Here is a 19448-nt window from a genome sequence, read left to right on the forward strand (position 1 = left end):
GCAAAACCTCACCGAATTATTTTTGTCGGATTCGGGTGTGTTTTGGATTCGGGTGTTTTTTTCCAAAAACACTAAAAAACAGCTTAAATCATAGAATTTGGGGGTCATTTTGATCCCAAAGTATTATTAACCTCAAAAACCATAATTTACACTCATTTTCAGTCTATTCTGAATACCTCACACCTCACAATATTATTTTTAGTCCTAAAATTTGCACCGAGGTCGCTGTGTGAGTAAGATAAGCGACCCTAGTGGCCGACACAAACACCGGGCCCATCTAGGAGTGGCACTGCAGTGTCACGCAGGATGTCCCTTCCAAAAAACCCTCCCCAAACAGCACATGATGCAAAGAAAAAAAGAGGCGCAATGAGGTAGCTGTGTGAGTAAGATTAGCGACCCTAGTGGCCGACACAAACACCGGGCCCATCTAGGAGAGGCACTGCAGTGTCACGCAGGATGTCCCTTCCAAAAAACCCTCCCCAAACAGCACATGACGCAAAGAAAAAAAGAGGCTTTTTACTGATATTTGGTGTTTTGGATTTGACATGCTCTGTACTATGACATTGGGCATCGGCCTTGGCAGACGACGTTGCTGGCATTTCATCGTCTCGGCCATGACTAGTGGCAGCAGCTTCAGCACGAGGTGGAAGTGGATCTTGATCTTTCCCTAATTTTGGAACCTCAACTTTTTTGTTCTCCATATTTTATAGGCAGAACTAAAAGGCACCTCAGGTAAACAATGGAGATGGATGGATTGGATACTAGTATACAATTATGGACGGACTGCCACGGTTAGGTGGTATAAAAAAACCACGGTTAGGTGGTATATATTGTAATACAATTATGGATGGACGGACTGCCTGCCGAGTGCCGACACAGAGGTAGCCACAGCCGTGAACTACCGCACTGTACACTGGTTGATAAAGAGATAGTAGTATACTCGTAACAACTAGTATGACTGACTATGACGGTATAAAGAATGAAAAAAAAACCACGGTTAGGTGGTATATATTGTAATACAATTATGGATGGACGGACTGCCTGCCGAGTTCCGACACAGAGGTAGCCACAGCCGTGAACTACCGCACTGTACACTGGTTGATAAAGAGATAGTAGTATACTCGTAACAACTAGTATGACTGACTATGACGGTATAAAGAATGAAAAAAAAACCACGGTTAGGTGGTATATATTATAATACAATTATGGATGGACGGACTGCCTGCCGACTGCCGACACAGAGGTAGCCACAGCCGTGAACTACCGCACTGTACACTGGTTGATAAAGAGATAGTAGTATACTCGTAACAACTAGTATGACACTATGACGGTATAAAGAATGAAAAAAAAACCACGGTTAGGTGGTATATATTATAATACAATTATGGATGGACGGACTGCCTGCCGACTGCCGACACAGAGGTAGCCACAGCCGTGAACTACCGCACTGTACACTGGTTGATAAAGAGATAGTAGTATACTCGTAACAACTAGTATGACACTATGACGGTATAAAGAATGAAAAAAAAACCACGGTTAGGTGGTATATATTATAATACAATTATGGATGGACGGACTGCCTGCCGAGTGCCGACACAGAGGTAGCCACAGCCGTGAACTACCGCACTGTACACTGGTTGATAAAGAGATAGTAGTATACTCGTAACAACTAGTATGACTGACTATGACGGTATAAAGAATGAAAAAAAAACCACGGTTAGGTGGTATATATTATAATACAATTATGGATGGACGGACTGCCTGCCGACTGCCGACACAGAGGTAGCCACAGCCGTGAACTACCGCACTGTACACTGGTTGATAAAGAGATAGTAGTATACTCGTAACAACTAGTATGACTATGACGACGGTATAAAGAAAGAAAAAAAAATACCACGGTTAGGTGGTATATAATTATACAATTATGGATGGACGGACTGCCTGCCGAGTGCCGACTGCCGACACAGAGGTAGCCACAGCCGTGAACTACCGCACTGTACTGTGTCTGCTGCTAATATAGACTGGTTGATAAAGAGATAGTATACAACAATATACTACTATACTGGTGGTCAGGCACTGGTCACCACTAGTCACACTGGCAGTGGCACTCCTGCAGCAAAAGTGTGCACTGTTTAATTTTAAATTAATATAATATTATGTACTCCTGGCTCCTGCTATAACAACCTGCAGTGCTCCCCAGTCTCCCCCACAATTATTATAAGCTTTTATACATTGATGTGCAGCACACTGGGCTGAGCTGAGTGCACACAGACTGAGTCACACTGTGTGACTGCTGTGTATCGTTTTTTTCAGGCAGAGAACGGATATAGCAGAGAACGGATATATTAAATAAAAGTTAACTTAACAACAACTGCACTGGTCACTGTGGTAAACTCTGTCTGCACAATCTCTCTCTCTCTCTCTCTCTTCTAATCTATTCTAATGGAGAGGACGCCAGCCACGTCCTCTCCCTATCAATCTCAATGCACGTGTGAAAATGGCGGCGACGCGCGGCTCCTTATATAGAATCCGAGTCTCGCGAGAATCCGACAGCGTCATGATGACGTTCGGGCGCGCTCGGGTTAACCGAGCAAGGCGGGAAGATCCGAGTCGCTCGGACCCGTGAAAAAAAAAGTGAAGTTCGTGCGGGTTCGGATTCAAAGAAACCGAACCCGCTCATCTCTAATAAAAATAAGATTTTACTCACCGGTAAATCTATTTCTCGTAGTCAGTAGTGGATGCTGGGAACTCCGAAAGGACCATGGGGAATAGCGGCTCCGCAGGAGACTGGGCACAACTAAAGAAAGCTTTAGGTCACCTGGTGTGCACTGGCTCCTCCCACTATGACCCTCCTCCAAGCCTCAGTTAGGACGAGCTGACATAATAAGGAAGGATTTTGAATCCCGGGTAAGACTCATACCAGCCACACCAATCACACCGTATAACTCGTGATACTATACCCAGTTTAACAGTATGAAAACAACTGAGCCTCTCAACAGATGGCTCAACAATAACCCTTTAGTTAACAATAACTATGTACAAGTATTGCAGACAATCCGCACTTGGGATGGGCGCCCAGCATCCACTACGGACTACGAGAAATAGATTTACCGGTGAGTAAAATCTTATTTTCTCTGACGTCCTAGTGGATGCTGGGAACTCCGAAAGGACCATGGGGATTATACCAAAGCTCCCAAACGGGCGGGAGAGTGCGGATGACTCTGCAGCACCGAATGAGAGAACTCAAGGTCCTCCTCAGCCAGGGTATCAAATTTGTAGAATTTTGCAAACGTGTTTGCCCCTGACCAAGTAGCAGCTCGGCAAAGTTGTAAAGCCGAGACCCCTCGGGCAGCCGCCCAAGATGAGCCCACCTTCCTTGTGGAATGGGCTTTTACTGATTTAGGATGCGGCAGTCCAGCCGCAGAATGCGCCAGCTGAATTGTGCTACAAATCCAGCGAGCAATAGTCTGCTTAGAAGCAGGAGCACCCAGTATGTTGGGTGCATACAGGATAAATAGCGAGTCAGTTTTCCTGACTCTAGCCGTCCTGGAAACATAAAGTTTCAAGGCCCTGACTACATCCAGTAACTTGGAATCCTCCAAGTCCCTAGTAGCCGCAGGCACCACAATAGGTTGGTTCAAGTGAAAAGCGGATACCACCTTAGGGAGAAACTGGGGACGAGTCCTCAATTCCGCCCTATCCATATGGAAAATCAGATAAGGGCTTTTACATGACAAAGCTGCCAATTCTGACACACGCCTGGCTGAAGCCAAGGCCAATAACATGACCACTTTCCACGTGAGATATTTTAGATCCACGGTTTTAAGTGGCTCAAACCAATGTGATTTTAAGAAACTCAATACCACGTTGAGATCTCAAGGTGCCACTGGAGGCACAAACGGGGGCTGAATATGCAGCACTCCTTTCACAAACGTCTGAACTTCAGGTAGTGAAGCTAGTTCTTTCTGGAAGAAAATCGACAGAGCCGAGATCTGTACCTTAATGGAGCCTAATTTCAGGCCCATAGTCACTCCTGCTTGTAGGAAATACAGAAATCGACCGAGTTGAAATTCCTCTGTTGGGGCCTTTTTGGCCTCACACCAAGCAACATATTTCCGCCATATGCGGTGATAATGCTTTGCAGTTACATCTTTCCTGGCTTTAATCAGCGTAGGAATGACTTCCTCCGGAATGCCCTTTTCCTTCAGGATCCGGCGTTCAACCGCCATGCCGTCAAACGCAGCCGCGGTAAGTCTTGGAACAGACAGGGCCCCTGCTGCAGCAGGTCCTGTCTGAGCGGCAGAGGCCATGGGTCCTCTGAGATCATCTCTTGAAGTTCCGGGTACCACGCTCGTCTTGGCCAATCCGGAACCACGAGTATTGTTCTTACTCCTCGTTTTCTTATTATTCTCAGTACCCTTGGTATGAGAGGCAGAGGAGGGAACACATAAACCGACTGGTACACCCACGGTGTCACTAGGGCGTCCACAGCTATCGCCTGAGGGTCCCTTGACCTGGCGCAATATCTCTCTAGTTTTTTGTTTAGGCGGGACGCCATCATGTCCACCTGTGGCCGTTCCCATCGATTTACAATCAGCGTGAAGACTTCTGGATGAAGTCCCCACTCTCCCGGGTGGAGGTCGTACCTGCTGAGAAAGTCTGCTTCCCAGTTGTCCACTCCCGGAATGAACACTGCTGACAGTGCTAGTACGTGATTTTCCGCCCATCGGAGAATCCTTGTGGCTTCTGCCATTGCGATCCTGCTTCTTGTGCCGCCCTGTCGATTTACATGGGCGACCGCCGTGATGTTGTCTGACTGGATCAGTACCGGCTGGTGTAGAAGCAGGGATTTTGCCTGACTTAGGGCATTGTAAATGGCCCTTAGTTCCAGAATATTTATGTGTAGGAAAGTCTCCTGACTCGACCATAGTCCTTGGAAGTTTCTTCCCTGTGTGACTGCCCCCCAGCCTCGAAGGCTGGCATCCGTGGTCACCAGGACCCAGTCCTGTATGCCGAATCTGCGGCCCTCTAGAAGATGAGCACTCTGCAGCCACCACAGCAGAGACACCCTGGTTCTTGGAGACAGGGTTATTAGGCGATGCATCTGAAGATGCGATCCGGACCATTGGTCCAACAGGTCCCACTGAAAGATTCTGGCATGGAACCTGCCGAAAGGAATTGCTTCGTAAGAAGCCACCATCTTTCCCAGGACCCGCGTGCAGTGATGCACCGATACCTGTTTTGGTTTCAGGAGGTCTCTGACTAGAGATGACAGCTCCTTGGCTTTCTCCTCCGGGAGAAACACTTTTTTCTGGACTGTATCCAGAATCATACCCAGGAACAGTAGACGTGTCGTCGGAACCAGCTGTGATTTTGGAATATTCAGAATCCAACCGTGCTGGTGTAGCACCTCCTGAGATAGTGCTACTCCCACCAACAACTGCTCCCTGGACCTCGCCTTTATTAGGAGATCGTCCAAGTACGGGATAATTAAAACTCCCTTTTTTCGAAGGAGTATCATCATTTCCGCCATTACCTTGGTAAACACCCTCGGTGCCGTGGAGAGTCCAAACGGCAGCGTCTGGAATTGGTAATGGCAATCCTGTACCACAAATCTGAGGTACTCCTGGTGAGGATAGTAAATGGGGACATGCAGGTAAGCATCCTTGATGTCCAGGGATACCATGTAATCCCCCTCGTCCAGGCTTGCAATAACCGCCCTGAGCGATTCCATCTTGAACTTGAATTTTTTTATGTATGTGTTCAAGGATTTCAAATTTAAAATGGGTCTCACCGAACCGTCTGGTTTCGGTACCACAAACAGTGTGGAATAGTAACCCCGTCCTTGTTGAAGTAGGGGCACCTTGATTATCACCTGCTGGGAATACAGCTTGTGAATTGCCGCTAGCACAGCCTCCCTGTCTGAAGGAGTAATCGGCAAGGCAGATTTTGGGAACCGGTGGGGTGGAGACGCCTCGAATTCCAGTTTGTACCCTTGAGATACTATTTGCAGGATCCAGGGATCCACCTGTGAGCGAGCCCACTGATCGCTGAAATTTTTGAGGCGGCCCCCCACCGTACCTGGCTCCGCCTGTGGAGCCCCACCGTCATGCGGCGGACTTGGAAGAAGCGGGGGAGGACTTTTTCTCCTGGGAACCTGCTGTTTGTTGCAGCCTTTTTCCCCTACCTCTGCCTCTGGACAGAAAGGACCCGCCTTTTCCACGCCTGTTTTTCTGAGTCCGAAAGGACTGTACCTGATAAAACGGCGCCTTTTTAGGCTGTGAGGGAACATGGGGTAAAAATGCTGACTTCCCAGCAGTTGCTGTGGAAACTAGGTCCGAGAGACCATCCCCAAATAACTCCTCACCCTTATAAGGCAAAACTTCCATGTGCCTTTTTGAATCTGCATCCCCTGTCCACTTGGGAGTCCATAAGCCTCTCCTAGCAGAAATGGACAATGCACTTATTTTAGATGCCAGCCGGCAGATCTCCCTCTGTGCATCTCTCATGTATAAGACTGAGTCTTTTATATGCTCTATGGTTAGCAGAATAGTGTCCCTGTCTAGGGTGTCAATATTTTCTGACAGGGAATCTGACCACGCAGCGGCAGCACTGCACATCCATGCTGACGCAATAGCTGGTCTAAGTATAATGCCTGAGTGTGTATATACAGACTTCAGGATCGCCTCCTGCTTTCTATCAGCAGGTTCCTTGAGGGCGGCCGTATCCGGAGACGGCAGTGCCACCCTTTTAGACAAACGTGTGAGCGCTTTATCCACCCTAGGGGGTGTCTCCCAACGTGACCTATCCTCTGGCGGGAAAGGGAACGCCATTAGTAACTTCTTAGAGATTACCAATCTTTTATCAGGGAAAGCCCACGCTTCTTCACACACTTCATTTAATTCTTCTGATGGGGGAAAAACTACGGGTAGTTTTTTCTCCCCAAACATAATACCCTTTTTACTAGTGGTACCTGGGTTTATATCAGAAATTTGTAACACCTCTTTCATTGCTTCAATCATGCAACGAATGGCCTTAGTGGACATTAGACTAGACTCATCGTCGTCGACACTGGTGTCAGTATCCGTGTCGACATCCGCGTCTGCCATCTGAGGTAGCGGGCGTTTTAGAGCCCCCGATGGCCTTTGAGACGCCTGGACAGGCACGAGCTGAGAAGCCGGCTGTCCCGCATTTGGCATGTCGTCAAATTTTTTGTGTAAGGAGTCGACACGTGCACGCAATTCCTTCCATAAGTCCATCCACTCAGGTGTCTGCCCCGCAGGGGGTGACATCCCTTCTATAGGCATCTGCTCCGCCTCCACATCATTATCCTCATCAAACATGTCGACACAGCCGTACCGACACACCGCACACACACAGGGAATGCTCTAACAGAGGACAGGACCCACAAAAGCCCTTTGGGGAGACAGAGTGAGAGTATGCCAGCACACACCAGAGCGCTATATAATGCCGGGACTAACTGAATTATGTCCCCTATAGCTGCTGTTATATATACTGCGCCTAAATTTAGTGCCCCCCCCTCTCTTTTTTACCCTTTTCTGTAGTGTAGACTGCAGGGGAGAGCCAGGGAGCTTCCTTCCAGCGGAGCTGTGAGGGAGAAATGGCGCCAGTGTGCTGAGGGAGATAGCTCCGCCCCTTTTTCGCTGACTTTTCTCCTGCTTTTTTATGGATTCTGGCAGGGGTAATTATCACATATATAGCCTCTGGGGCTATATATTGTGGTATTTTTGCCAGCCAAGGTGTTTTTATTGCTGCTCAGGGCGCCCCCCCCCCCCCCTAGCGCCCTGCACCCTCAGTGACCGGAGTGTGAAGTGTGTATGAGGAGCAATGGCGCACAGCTGCAGTGCTGTGCGCTACCTTGGTGAAGACTGATGTCTTCTGCCGCCGATTTTCCGGACCTCTTCTTGCTTCTGGCTCTGTAAGGGGGACGGCGGCGCGGCTCCGGGACCGAACACCAAGGCCAGTTCCATGCGGTCGATCCCTCTGGAGCTAATGGTGTCCAGTAGCCTAAGAAGCCCAAGCTAGCTGCAAGCAGGTAGGTTCGCTTCTTCTCCCCTTAGTCCCTCGCTGCAGTGAGCCTGTTGCCAGCAGGTCTCACTGTAAAATAAAAAACCTAATTATATACTTTCTTTCTAGAAGCTCAGGAGAGCCCCCAGTGTGCACCCAACCTCGGCCGGGCACAAAATCTAACTGAGGCTTGGAGGAGGGTCATAGTGGGAGGAGCCAGTGCACACCAGGTGACCTAAAAGCTTTCTTTAGTTGTGCCCAGTCTCCTGCGGAGCCGCTATTCCCCATGGTCCTTTCGGAGTTCCCAGCATCCACTAGGACGTCAGAGAAAACATCCCTGTGTGCGGGGCATCGGGCAGCTCCCTCCGTCCCTTCATTGGCGACCCCCAGCTTCTTCCTATTGACTGCCATATTTGTAACGCTTGTTATGACCAAGAGGTTTATTTGATTAAATGTATTGAATCAGTTTATTAATGAGTTGACAAGTTCATAAAGTAATGCATTCTTCCCCCGTAAAGTACTTTTCCACCTCCTTTTTAACCTACCCCTCCGGTGAGTATGTTTTGTCCCCTGACACCACTGTAATAGCGGCTGCAAAGAGAACCGCTAAGGCCACACATGCGACCAAACAGTCATTTAGCCAATTCAGACTGATCTTGCACTATAACGAATGTAACTAATGTGAAGAGGAGATCGGCCTGCGCATACACTACGGTAAGCATAAATGGAGTATTGGGGCTGATTGAAAGGTGGATGCAGTAGCAGCTGCTGCGAATGCCGCAGGAGACGTCTTGTGCATACAGACGCCTCCTGCCGGTGTCAGGCTTCTGTGATCTGCTGCTGCTGCATCTGCCGGCACAGCATCAGAACATCTGTGAAAACATCGGCCTCAGGTTACGCAGGGTGGACAGTGTTTTAACGCTGCTGGGACCGGGAATTCTGCGTCTCAAGACCCAGACCCTGACCTGACCTTGGCACAACTACACAACGGGAGCTACACCCATTTTGTCAAACGCTCAGCACTGCCTGCCCCGTCTTGCCCCCAAACAGATGTGACATGTCGGGATTTGGGGGCACTGCATATGATCTTGCACACAGAGATCTGCACATGCGCAAAACTATTAACATCGGAGTTGTACGCAAACCACCAGGCCCTATGTTTGCGAGTTATGGGGGCTGCAGGCAGGGATGAGTAGTATAATGAAAAGGTGGAGAAATCTGTGAACATTGGACTCTAATCAATAAGGATTGCAAACTCTGCTTTTAACCACAGAATTTGCAATCCTCTGCCTCACATGCTGGGGGGCCGCCCACCATGCTAACCTCTGCCCCCACCCCCTCTTTCCTGCGACCACGCACTAATTGCAATCATGCCATTACTAGCGCACGGTCGCATAAATTAGGGAAGCCTCCTGCCGGCGCAGCCTGGCATCTTTTTGACCGGAGCAGCTGCGTGTGAAGTCACGCAGCCGCCCCGATAACGCACACACCATGCCCCCCCCCGTTTCCCTGCCGACCCGTCTTGGAATTGGAGAGTTGCTGCCTCCTCCCACCCAACGTACGCTTCTGCCTGTAAATCAGGCAGAGGCGTTCGCATTTACTGAACGGGCACCACGTATGCGGCCGCCGAGCAGAAATTCCGGTTGGAACGCGATTTGCAATCCAACCTGATATAGCCCTATGGTCAGAGAAGGAAAGTCATGCTTCCTCCAGCTATAACGCTGGAAAAATAAGATTTTACTTACCGATAAATCTATTTCTCGTAGTCCGTAGTGGATGCTGGGGACTCCGTCAGGACCATGGGGAATAGCGGCTCCGCAGGAGACAGGGCACAAAACTAAAGCTTTAGGATCAGGTGGTGTGTACTGGCTCCTCCCCCTATGACCCTCCTCCAAGCCTCAGTTAGGATACTGTGCCCGGACGAGCGTACACAATAAGGAAGGATATTGAATCCCGGGTAAGACTCATACCAGCCACACCAATCACACCGTATAACTTGTGATCTAAACCCAGTTAACAGTATGACAAACGTAGGAGCCTCTGAACAGACGGCTCACAACAAATAACAACCCGATTTTTTTGTAACAATAACTATGTACAAGTATTGCAGACAATCCGCACTTGGGATGGGCGCCCAGCATCCACTACGGACTACGAGAAATAGATTTATCGGTAAGTAAAATCTTATTTTCTCTGACGTCCTAAGTGGATGCTGGGGACTCCGTCAGGACCATGGGGATTATACCAAAGCTCCCAAACGGGCGGGAGAGTGCGGATGACTCTGCAGCACCGAATGAGAGAACTCCAGGTCCTCTTTAGCCAGGGTATCAAATTTGTAGAATTTTACAAACGTGTTCTCCCCCGACCACGTAGCTGCTCGGCAGAGTTGTAATGCCGAGACCCCTCGGGCAGCCGCCCAGGATGAGCCCACCTTCCTTGTGGAATGGGCCTTGACAGATTTAGGCTGTGGCAGGCCTGCCACAGAATGTGCAAGTTGAATTGTGCTACAAATCCAACGAGCAATCGTCTGCTTAGAAGCAGGAGCACCCAGCTTGTTGGGTGCATACAGTATAAACAGCGAGTCAGATTTTCTGACTCCAGCCGTCCTTGAAATGTATATTTTCAATGCCCTGACAACGTCCAGCAACTTGGAATCTTCCAAATCGCTAGTAGCCGCAGGCACCACAATAGGCTGGTTCAGGTGAAACGCTGACACCACCTTAGGCAGAAACTGAGGACGCGTCCGCAGTTCTGCCCTGTCCGAATGGAAAATCAGATATGGGCTCTTATATGATAAAGCCGCCAATTCTGATACTCTCCTGGCTGAAGCCAGGGCCAGTAGCATGGTTACTTTCCATGTAAGATATTTCAAATCCACCGATTTGAGTGGCTCAAACCAATGGGATTTGAGAAAATCCAAAACTACATTCAGGTCCCACGGAGCCACTGGGGGCACAACCGGGGGCTGTATATGTAGTACTCCTTTTACAAAAGTCTGGACTTCAGGAACTGAAGCCAATTCTTTCTGGAAGAAAATCGACAGGGCCGAAATTTGAACCTTAATGGACCCCAATTTGAGGCCCATAGACAATCCTGTTTGCAGGAAATGTAGGAATCGACCCAGTTGAAATTCCTCCGTGGGGGCCTTCCTGGCCTCACACCACGCAACATATTTTCTCCAAATGCGGTGATAATGTTGTGCAGTCACCTCCTTCCTGGCTTTAACCAGTGTAGGAATGACCTCTTCTGGAATGCCTTTTTCCTTTAGAATTCGGCGTTCAACCGCCATGCCGTCAAACGCAGCCGCGGTAAGTCTTGGAATAGACACGGTCCCTGCTGAATCAGGTCCCGTCTTAGAGGTAGAGGCCACGGATTTTCCGTGAGCATCTCCTGAAGTTCCGGGTACCAAGTTCTTCTTGGCCAATCCGGAGCCACGAGTATCGTTCTTACTCCCCTTTGCCGTATAATTCTCAGTACTTTGGGTATGAGAGGCAGAGGAGGAAACACATACACTGACTGGTACACCCACGGTGTTACCAGAGCGTCCACAGCTATTGCCTGAGGGTCTCTTGACCTGGCGCAATACCTGTCCAGTTTTTTGTTGAGGCGAGACGCCATCATATCCACCTTTGGTTTTTCCCAACGGTTCACAATCATGTGGAAGACTTCTGGATGAAGTCCCCACTCTCCCGGGTGTAGATCGTGTCTGCTGAGGAAGTCTGCTTCCCAGTTGTCTACTCCCGGAATGAACACTGCTGACAGTGCTATCACATGATCTTCCGCCCAGCGAAGAATCCTTGCAGCTTCTGCCATTGCTCTCCTGCTTCTTGTGCCGCCCTGTCTGTTTACGTGGGCGACTGCCGTGATGTTGTCCGACTGGATCAACACCGGCTGACCCTGAAGCAGGGGTTTTGCCAGGCTTAGAGCATTGTAAATTGCTCTTAGCTCCAGTATATTTATATGAAGAGACATCTCCAGGCTTGACCATACTCCCTGGAAGTTTCTTCCCTGTGTGACCGCTCCCCAGCCTCTCAGACTGGCATCCGTGGTCACCAGGACCCAGTCCTGTATGCCGAATCTGCGGCCCTCTAACAGATGAGCACTCTGCAACCACCACAGAAGAGACACCCTTGTCCGTGGCGATAAGGTTATCCGCTGATGCATCTGCAGATGCGATCCGGACCATTTGTCCAGCAGATCCCACTGAAAAGTTCGTGCGTGGAATCTGCCGAATGGAATTGCTTCGTAAGAAGCCACCATCTTTCCCAGGACTCTTGTGCATTGATGCACAGACACTTTTCCTGGTTTTAGAGGGTTCCTGACAAGTTCGGATAACTCCTTGGCTTTCTCCTCCGGAAGAAACACCTTTTTCTGAACCGTGTCCAGAATCATTCCCAGGAACAGCAGACGTGTTGTCGGGGTCAACTGAGATTTTGGAAAATTCAGAATCCACCCGTGTTGTTGCAGCACTACTTGGGTTAGTGCTACTCCGTCCTCCAGCTGTTCTCTGGACCTTGCCCTTATCAGGAGATCGTCCAAGTAAGGGATAATTAATACGCCTCTTCTTCGCAGAAGAATCATCATTTCGGCCATTACCTTGGTAAAGACCCGAGGTGCCGTGGACAATCCAAACGGCAGCGTCTGAAACTGATAATGACAGTTTTGCACCACGAACCTGAGGTACCCTTGATGTGAAGGGCAAATTGGGACATGCAGGTAAGCATCCTTTATGTCCAGGGACACCATAAAGTCCCCTTCTTCCAGATTCGCTATCACTGCTCTGAGTGATTCCATCTTGAACTTGAATTTTTGTATGTACAGGTTCAAAGATTTCAGATTTAGAATAGGTCTTACCGAGCCGTCCGGCTTCGGTACCACAAATAGCGTGGAGTAATACCCCTTTCCCTGTTGTAGGAGGGGTACCTTGACTATCACCTGCTGAGAAAACAGCTTGTGAATGGCTTCCAATTGGCCTGAGGGAGACGTTGGCAAAGCAGACTTTAGGAACCGGCGAGGGGGAGACTTCTCGAATTCCAACCTGTAACCCTGAGATACTACCTGCAGGATCCAAGGGTCCACCTGTGAGCAAGCCCACTGTGCGCTGAAATTCCTGAGTCGACCCCCCACCGCTCCTGAGTCCGCTTGTACAGCCCCAGCGTCATGCTGAGGGCTTTGCAGAACCCTGGGAGGGCTTCTGTTCCTGGGCAGGGGCTGCTTGCTGCCCTCTCTTACCCCTTCCTCTGCCCCGGGGCAGATATGACTGTCCTTTTGCCCTCTTGTTCTTATAGGACCGAAAGGACTGCGGCTGAAAAGACGGTGTCTTTTTCTGTTGGGAGGGGGTCTGAGGTAAAAAGGTGGATTTTCCGGCAGTTGCCGTGGCCACCAGATCCGATAGACCTACGCCAAATAATTCCTCCCCTTTATACGGCAATACTTCCATATGTCGTTTGGAATCCGCATCACCTGACCACTGTCGCGTCCATAAACTTCTTCTGGCAGATATGGACATCGCACTTACTCTCGATGCCAGAGTGCAAATATCCCTCTGAGCATCTCGCATATAAAGAAAAGCATCCTTTAATTGCTCTATAGTCAATAAAATACTGTCCCTATCCAGGGTATCAATATTTTCAGTCAGGGAATCCGACCAGACCACCCCAGCACTGCACATCCAGGCTGAGGCGATGGCTGGTCGCAGTATAACACCAGAATGTGTGTATATACTCTTTAGGGTAGTTTCCAGCCTCCTATCAGCTGGATCCTTGAGGGCGGCCGTATCAGGAGACGGTAACGCCACTTGTTTTGATAAGCGTGTGAGCGCCTTATCCACCCTAGGGGGTGTTTCCCAGCGCGCCCTAACCTCTGGCGGGAAAGGGTATAATGCCAATAACTTTTTTGAAATTAGCACTTTTCTATCTGGGTTAACCCACGCTTCATCACATACATCATTCAATTCCTCTGATTCAGGAAAAACTACAGGTAGTTTTTTCACCCCCCACATAATACCCCTTTTTGTGGTACTTGCAGTATCAGAGATATGCAAAGCCTCCTTCATTGCCGTGATCATATAACGTGTGGCTCTACTTGAAAATACGTTTGTTTCTTCACCGTCGACTCTAGATTCAGTGTCCGTGTCTGGGTCTGTGTCGACCGACTGAGGTAAAGGGCGTTTTACAGCCCCTGACGGTGTCTGAGACGCCTGGGCAGGTACCAACTGGTTTTCCGGCCGTCTCATGTCGTCAACTGATTTTTGTAATGTGCTGACATTATCACGTAATTCCATAAACAAAGCCATCCATTCCGGTGTCGACTCCCTGGGGGGTGACATCACCATTACCGGCAATTGCTCTGCCTCCACACCAACATCGTCCTCGTACATGTCAACACACACGTACCGACACACAGCAGACACACAGGGAATGCTCTTATCGAAGACAGGACCCCACTAGCCCTTTGGGGAGACAGAGGGAGAGTTTGCCAGCACACACCCAAGCGCTATAATATATATGGGAACAACCTTATATAAGTGTTGTATCCTTATAGCAGCTTAAATATATAAAATATCGCCAAAAAAGTGCCCCCCCTCTCTGTTTTACCCTGTTTCTGTAGTGCAGTGCAGGGGAGAGTCCTGGGAGCCTTCCTCACAGCGGAGCTGAGCAGGAAAATGGCGCTGTGTGCTGAGGAGAATAAGCCCCGCCCCCTATTCCGGCTGGCTTTTCTCCCGTAGTTTGTAATATCTGGCAGGGGTTAAATACATCCATATAGCCTCAAGGGCTATATGTGATGTATTTTTTAGCCATAAAAGGTATTTACATTGCTGCCCAGGGCGCCCCCAGCAGCGCCCTGCACCCTCCGTGACCGTTGGTGAGAAGTGTGTGACAAACAATGGCGCACAGCTGCAGTGCTGTGCGCTACCTTCAAGAAGACTGAAGAGCCTTCTGCCGCCGGTTTCTGGACCTTCAATCTTCAGCATCTGCAAGGGGGGTCGGCAGCGCGGCTCCGGGACGAACCCCAGGGTGAGACCTGTGTTCCGACTCCCTCTGGAGCTAATGGTGTCCAGTAGCCTAAGAAGCCAATCCATCCTGCACGCAGGTGAGTTGAACTTCTCTCCCCTAAGTCCCTCGATGCAGTGAGCCTGTTGCCAGCAGGACTCACTGAAAATAAAAAACCTAAAAACTTTTTCTAAGCAGCTCCTTAAGAGAGCCACCTAGATTGCACCCTGCTCGGACGGGCACAAAAACCTAACTGAGGCTTGGAGGAGGGTCATAGGGGGAGGAGCCAGTACACACCACCTGATCCTAAAGCTTTAGTTTTGTGCCCTGTCTCCTGCGGAGCCGCTATTCCCCATGGTCCTGACGGAGTCCCCAGCATCCACTTAGGACGTCAGAGAAAAAGCACTTAGTTCCTTTTCTAAACAGACCCCCTTAACATAATGTGCGGACCCTGTGAAGGTTACAGGGCCAACCAACGCGGCCCCGTAATGTAACAGATTGCCCATCAATGTGTTAGACAGGACGGCTGCTTGCTGCCAGTCCTTGTAGATGGAAAGGACAGAGTACTTGGCAAGGCTAAAGCTACAAATGAGTGTCTGTCCCTATTGGCCCAGATTCACTTGACAGACGCTTTTGTGAGGCTGCGACGACTGCAGACAAACATGTGGCAGCATTGTGACTCTAGAGAGCAGCGTGCTTCATCCTAGAACTTCTCTGAGAGCGTGACAAGAACCTATCACATTAGCTGCACACTGTAATGCATAACTTACAGGGCACAGACGTCTTTCTCTCCGGGGGACATATTTCTGGGGGAACGTCCTGAGTTTTACAGATCACTTTTCACATTGCTAAATCCCCCGTTGTCGCACATCATCCTGTCCTACAGTGAGGCCATAACCTGAAAGCCTGGCAGGGCTAATCTTCAGTGTTGGAAGAAATGGTGCATTGTTCCTTTGCTGCTAGGGAGATTCTCACTGAAGTGTATTACTGGAAAAGAAGACTTCTGATTGCAGGAACATTAACAAATTGAACTGAGTGATGAAAACGTGGCTAAATAAAATAGGACGCGTCAACTATAACTGACTGCTGTGTTGCAGGATGACCAAATATGCATGGTTTATAATATCTCAACCCCTAGCCTATGTAGAATGTAAGGGTGTGTACACACGGTGAGATATTTTCTTGAGATTTTGACTATATAGTCAAAATCTAAAGAAAAGTTAGTGCAGATCGCAAGGTGAAAGTCACCTTGTGATCCCGATGCGCAGTCCCGCCAGGTCGGCATCGCAAGAAAAGATAGACTGTGTAGGCAAGTCAATCCCTGCTAGATCAGGGTACTATCTAGTTAATCTCACATGTCAATGACATCTCACATAAGCCAAAATCGTAAGCACACATAGTCCATATCTCAAGAAAAGTTAGTCAAAATCGGTGGTGCTGGGCTCTGGGAAGTTCAGGGGAAATCGCAAGTAAAAATCGGGCATAGCAAGGATCTCACAGTGTGTACACACCCTTCTGTGGTCTCTACATAACTATGTAATCTGTGGGCTGTGTAACTATGCAAATATGTAAAGCTTTGAACTTGTCTATTGCTGTGCTGTTTCACCTCCCCAGGATTATATCCATACTAGCCGACTGTATATTTCTCCTCTCCGAGAGAAGCAGGAGAGGAGATTCAGCTGACCCCTCTAGGGGTGGGGTCGGGCTTGCCATGTCATTAGGCCCCGCCTCATCAAAATGCCACAAATCGCATGCCTGTTGGCTAGGGGCAGGGCTAAAACAAGAGTCACCACATTTAAGCCCCACCCCCTCCATTGAGACACACAGGGCGGTATTCATTCTATTATCTCACCTGATCTCCAGTCTAAAGCGACGAGCGATCGTGGGGTGTGGGGGGGTGATATTCAATTGTATGTAGCTTTCGCACTGACTGCACCCATAGAGGTCGGGTCTAGCCGCTAAAAGCAGCTAAACCCGACCAAAGTGCTGGGTACGATAGCAAAAAGTGCAGTTTGGGTGCCATGGAGAAGGAGGGGTGCGAGCTGAAATGCAGACGCGGGTAGCCGTCTCGCCCGCTTGGAGCTAGAATTGAATAGCTTTGTTTGGACGCCATCTGGTGGCTGACAGTAGAAAAGCAATTGAACAGTGTCCAGTATTATCGCCTCATCCTGTCTACTTCACTAGGAAGTGGAAGGGATGCGAGATATCCACTCATTTTCCTAAAGTCTAGGGGACTACCCAATGAAATCGGGAGTCTACCACACCTTCTGGGAGAGTAGGTCTGCATGGTTATATACTGTAATCTGACTCTATGTTCTACCTTATGGGGCCGATTCAGACCCTGACACTGATGTGCAAAAATCAATATGAAGTGATTTCTGTACATATATGTATGCCGGTACGTGCATGTGCAAGGTCCTAAACTGCATTCTCTTTAGAATGCAGTTTGAGAACTAAAGGGGGGCAGGAACAGGGCGTAGACGTTGCGTTTTGTGGGCATCGATGCTCCATTTTAGGGGCGTGGTTTGGACAATGCAGGCGTGTCCGGACCTTCTGCAGGACGGGCCACGGCAGCTGCGTGATGTCACACGCAGCTGCTGCAACCCTTAACATGGCAGGTAGCTAGGCTGCGCAGGCAGAGGGCTACTCTAAACATGCGGTTGCATCGCCGTCGTGCGATGTTCTCACATTTCTGTGTGTGGGGAGGGGGGCTGGATCCAGCATATGGGGCGGACTTGGCCTGTGCTGGGCATCCCCCCGCATGTCAAGGAAATTGATCATCGATCGTTTTCTCACACATCTACGAACAGATCTAAATTAGGCCCTATGTACGGTACTTCAGAACCCTTATAGCACCATATAAATAAATGGAAATAAGATTGATGGTGTGTGAGGAATGTGCCCTTTGAGAATCAATGTTAAAACTGACCTCTAGTGCAGCTGCCATATTGGCCTGACTGCTTTCATGATCAGACCTGTATTTTTTGCACCCTAATGTTGTTTTGTTGGTCCCTTCTATCCCACCACTACTAAAGTGCAGAGCAAATCAAAGGCTGCTGCAAAGATGCAATCCTGTATAGCAAACCCATGGATGTTTGAATAAAAATAGAAGCTTTCTAACAATGGGTACCCATTATGCTGACAGGCAATCGGGGCTATCTCCCTTCGCCCCAGACCATCCCTGATTGGCCAGAAACATTAGCTGATGTAATAAACAACGGACCAATACCCCATTCCGTCCTTCATTACACTGCACCGGGTCGCATGCGGTATCTTCCGGTTGGCTTTGCAGCAGTGCAAACCTGAAGATGACTCATACGACATTAGGAGTTATGCATGATTTGTCATTGCGATGCGGCAAATTGTGCCGAGATCGGCCTAATGAGTGCCCATCCTAAGACTTTTGTATTGCAGTTTATAATTGATCCCCACTGGAATACACCTATCTGAGGTGTCTTGGAGCTGCTGAGATGGTCTCTCTGGATTTTTATGCTTATATTGTGAGCAACAAAAACAACAAAAACCTAGGTTTTCAAATTATATTTTACTTAGGTATATAATTATATCAATCTATAAATTTGTGACTGAGTGACTTACATTCTGATCAGATATAGCCTTCTCAAAACTATTTTACAGCACCCCAAAGCAATGGATCCGTGACTTGACCAGAATAACTGGCACCACGAACCAAGGGCGTCATTCAGCACGGATCGCAATTGCGAATGAATGCACACTGATTACAATCGCAATCACAAATCTGCGAAGACCTCTGGCCAAACACACAATCGCATCTGCATATACTACAGCCCCATCGTAAATATAGCCCACTCCCATTGCACGCATAGCTACAAACGCAACATTGCGTACATTCACTCAAAATTATGAGACTAAACATCTTATACATAGCAAAATAAAAATTTTATTGGCTGATGTCGGACTGCATGACATCATTGCAAGATAACCTTACCAACTAAATATGAACTAACGTCGGACTGCATTACATCATTGCAAGATAACCTTACCAACTAAATATGAACTAACGTAACTTATCTAGAACGACACAGACCACTGAAATGCCATTAAAATCGGTCAACCGTTATTTTTTTTATGATACAGTACTAAAACTAAGTATGGTGGCAATAAGAAAGAACGGCCAGATCATCATTGACATTACGACTTATTGCCGCTACGCATGTCCACGACATTACTTTATTTATCCCATTGGCTACGCCAATAAATGCTGAGTCTCCAACTCTCTCCCCAATACACCATAATAGGCCTGGCCAGACAGCCAAGCCCAATGACCCCCGGTAAGGAGGGCCAAAGTATACAATGTATTGGGCAAAGAGCGCACCTCCAAACAGCAGCGCAATAGCCACTGTAACTGACGTTCTTTCCCGCCACATATATAGGTTGACAAACTCCAAC

General features: G+C 48.6%; 1 protein-coding gene across 2 annotated transcripts in view; it reads right to left on the minus strand.

The window, feature by feature from the left end:
• SH2D3C (SH2 domain containing 3C) overlaps positions 1-19448 on the minus strand; it is a 73695-nt gene that overhangs the window by 24470 nt on the left and 29777 nt on the right. The gene's annotated exons all lie outside the window — the stretch shown is intronic.

This window comes from Pseudophryne corroboree, chromosome 8, assembly GCF_028390025.1.
Source record: "Pseudophryne corroboree isolate aPseCor3 chromosome 8, aPseCor3.hap2, whole genome shotgun sequence".
Classification (NCBI taxonomy): domain Eukaryota; kingdom Metazoa; phylum Chordata; class Amphibia; order Anura; family Myobatrachidae; genus Pseudophryne; species Pseudophryne corroboree.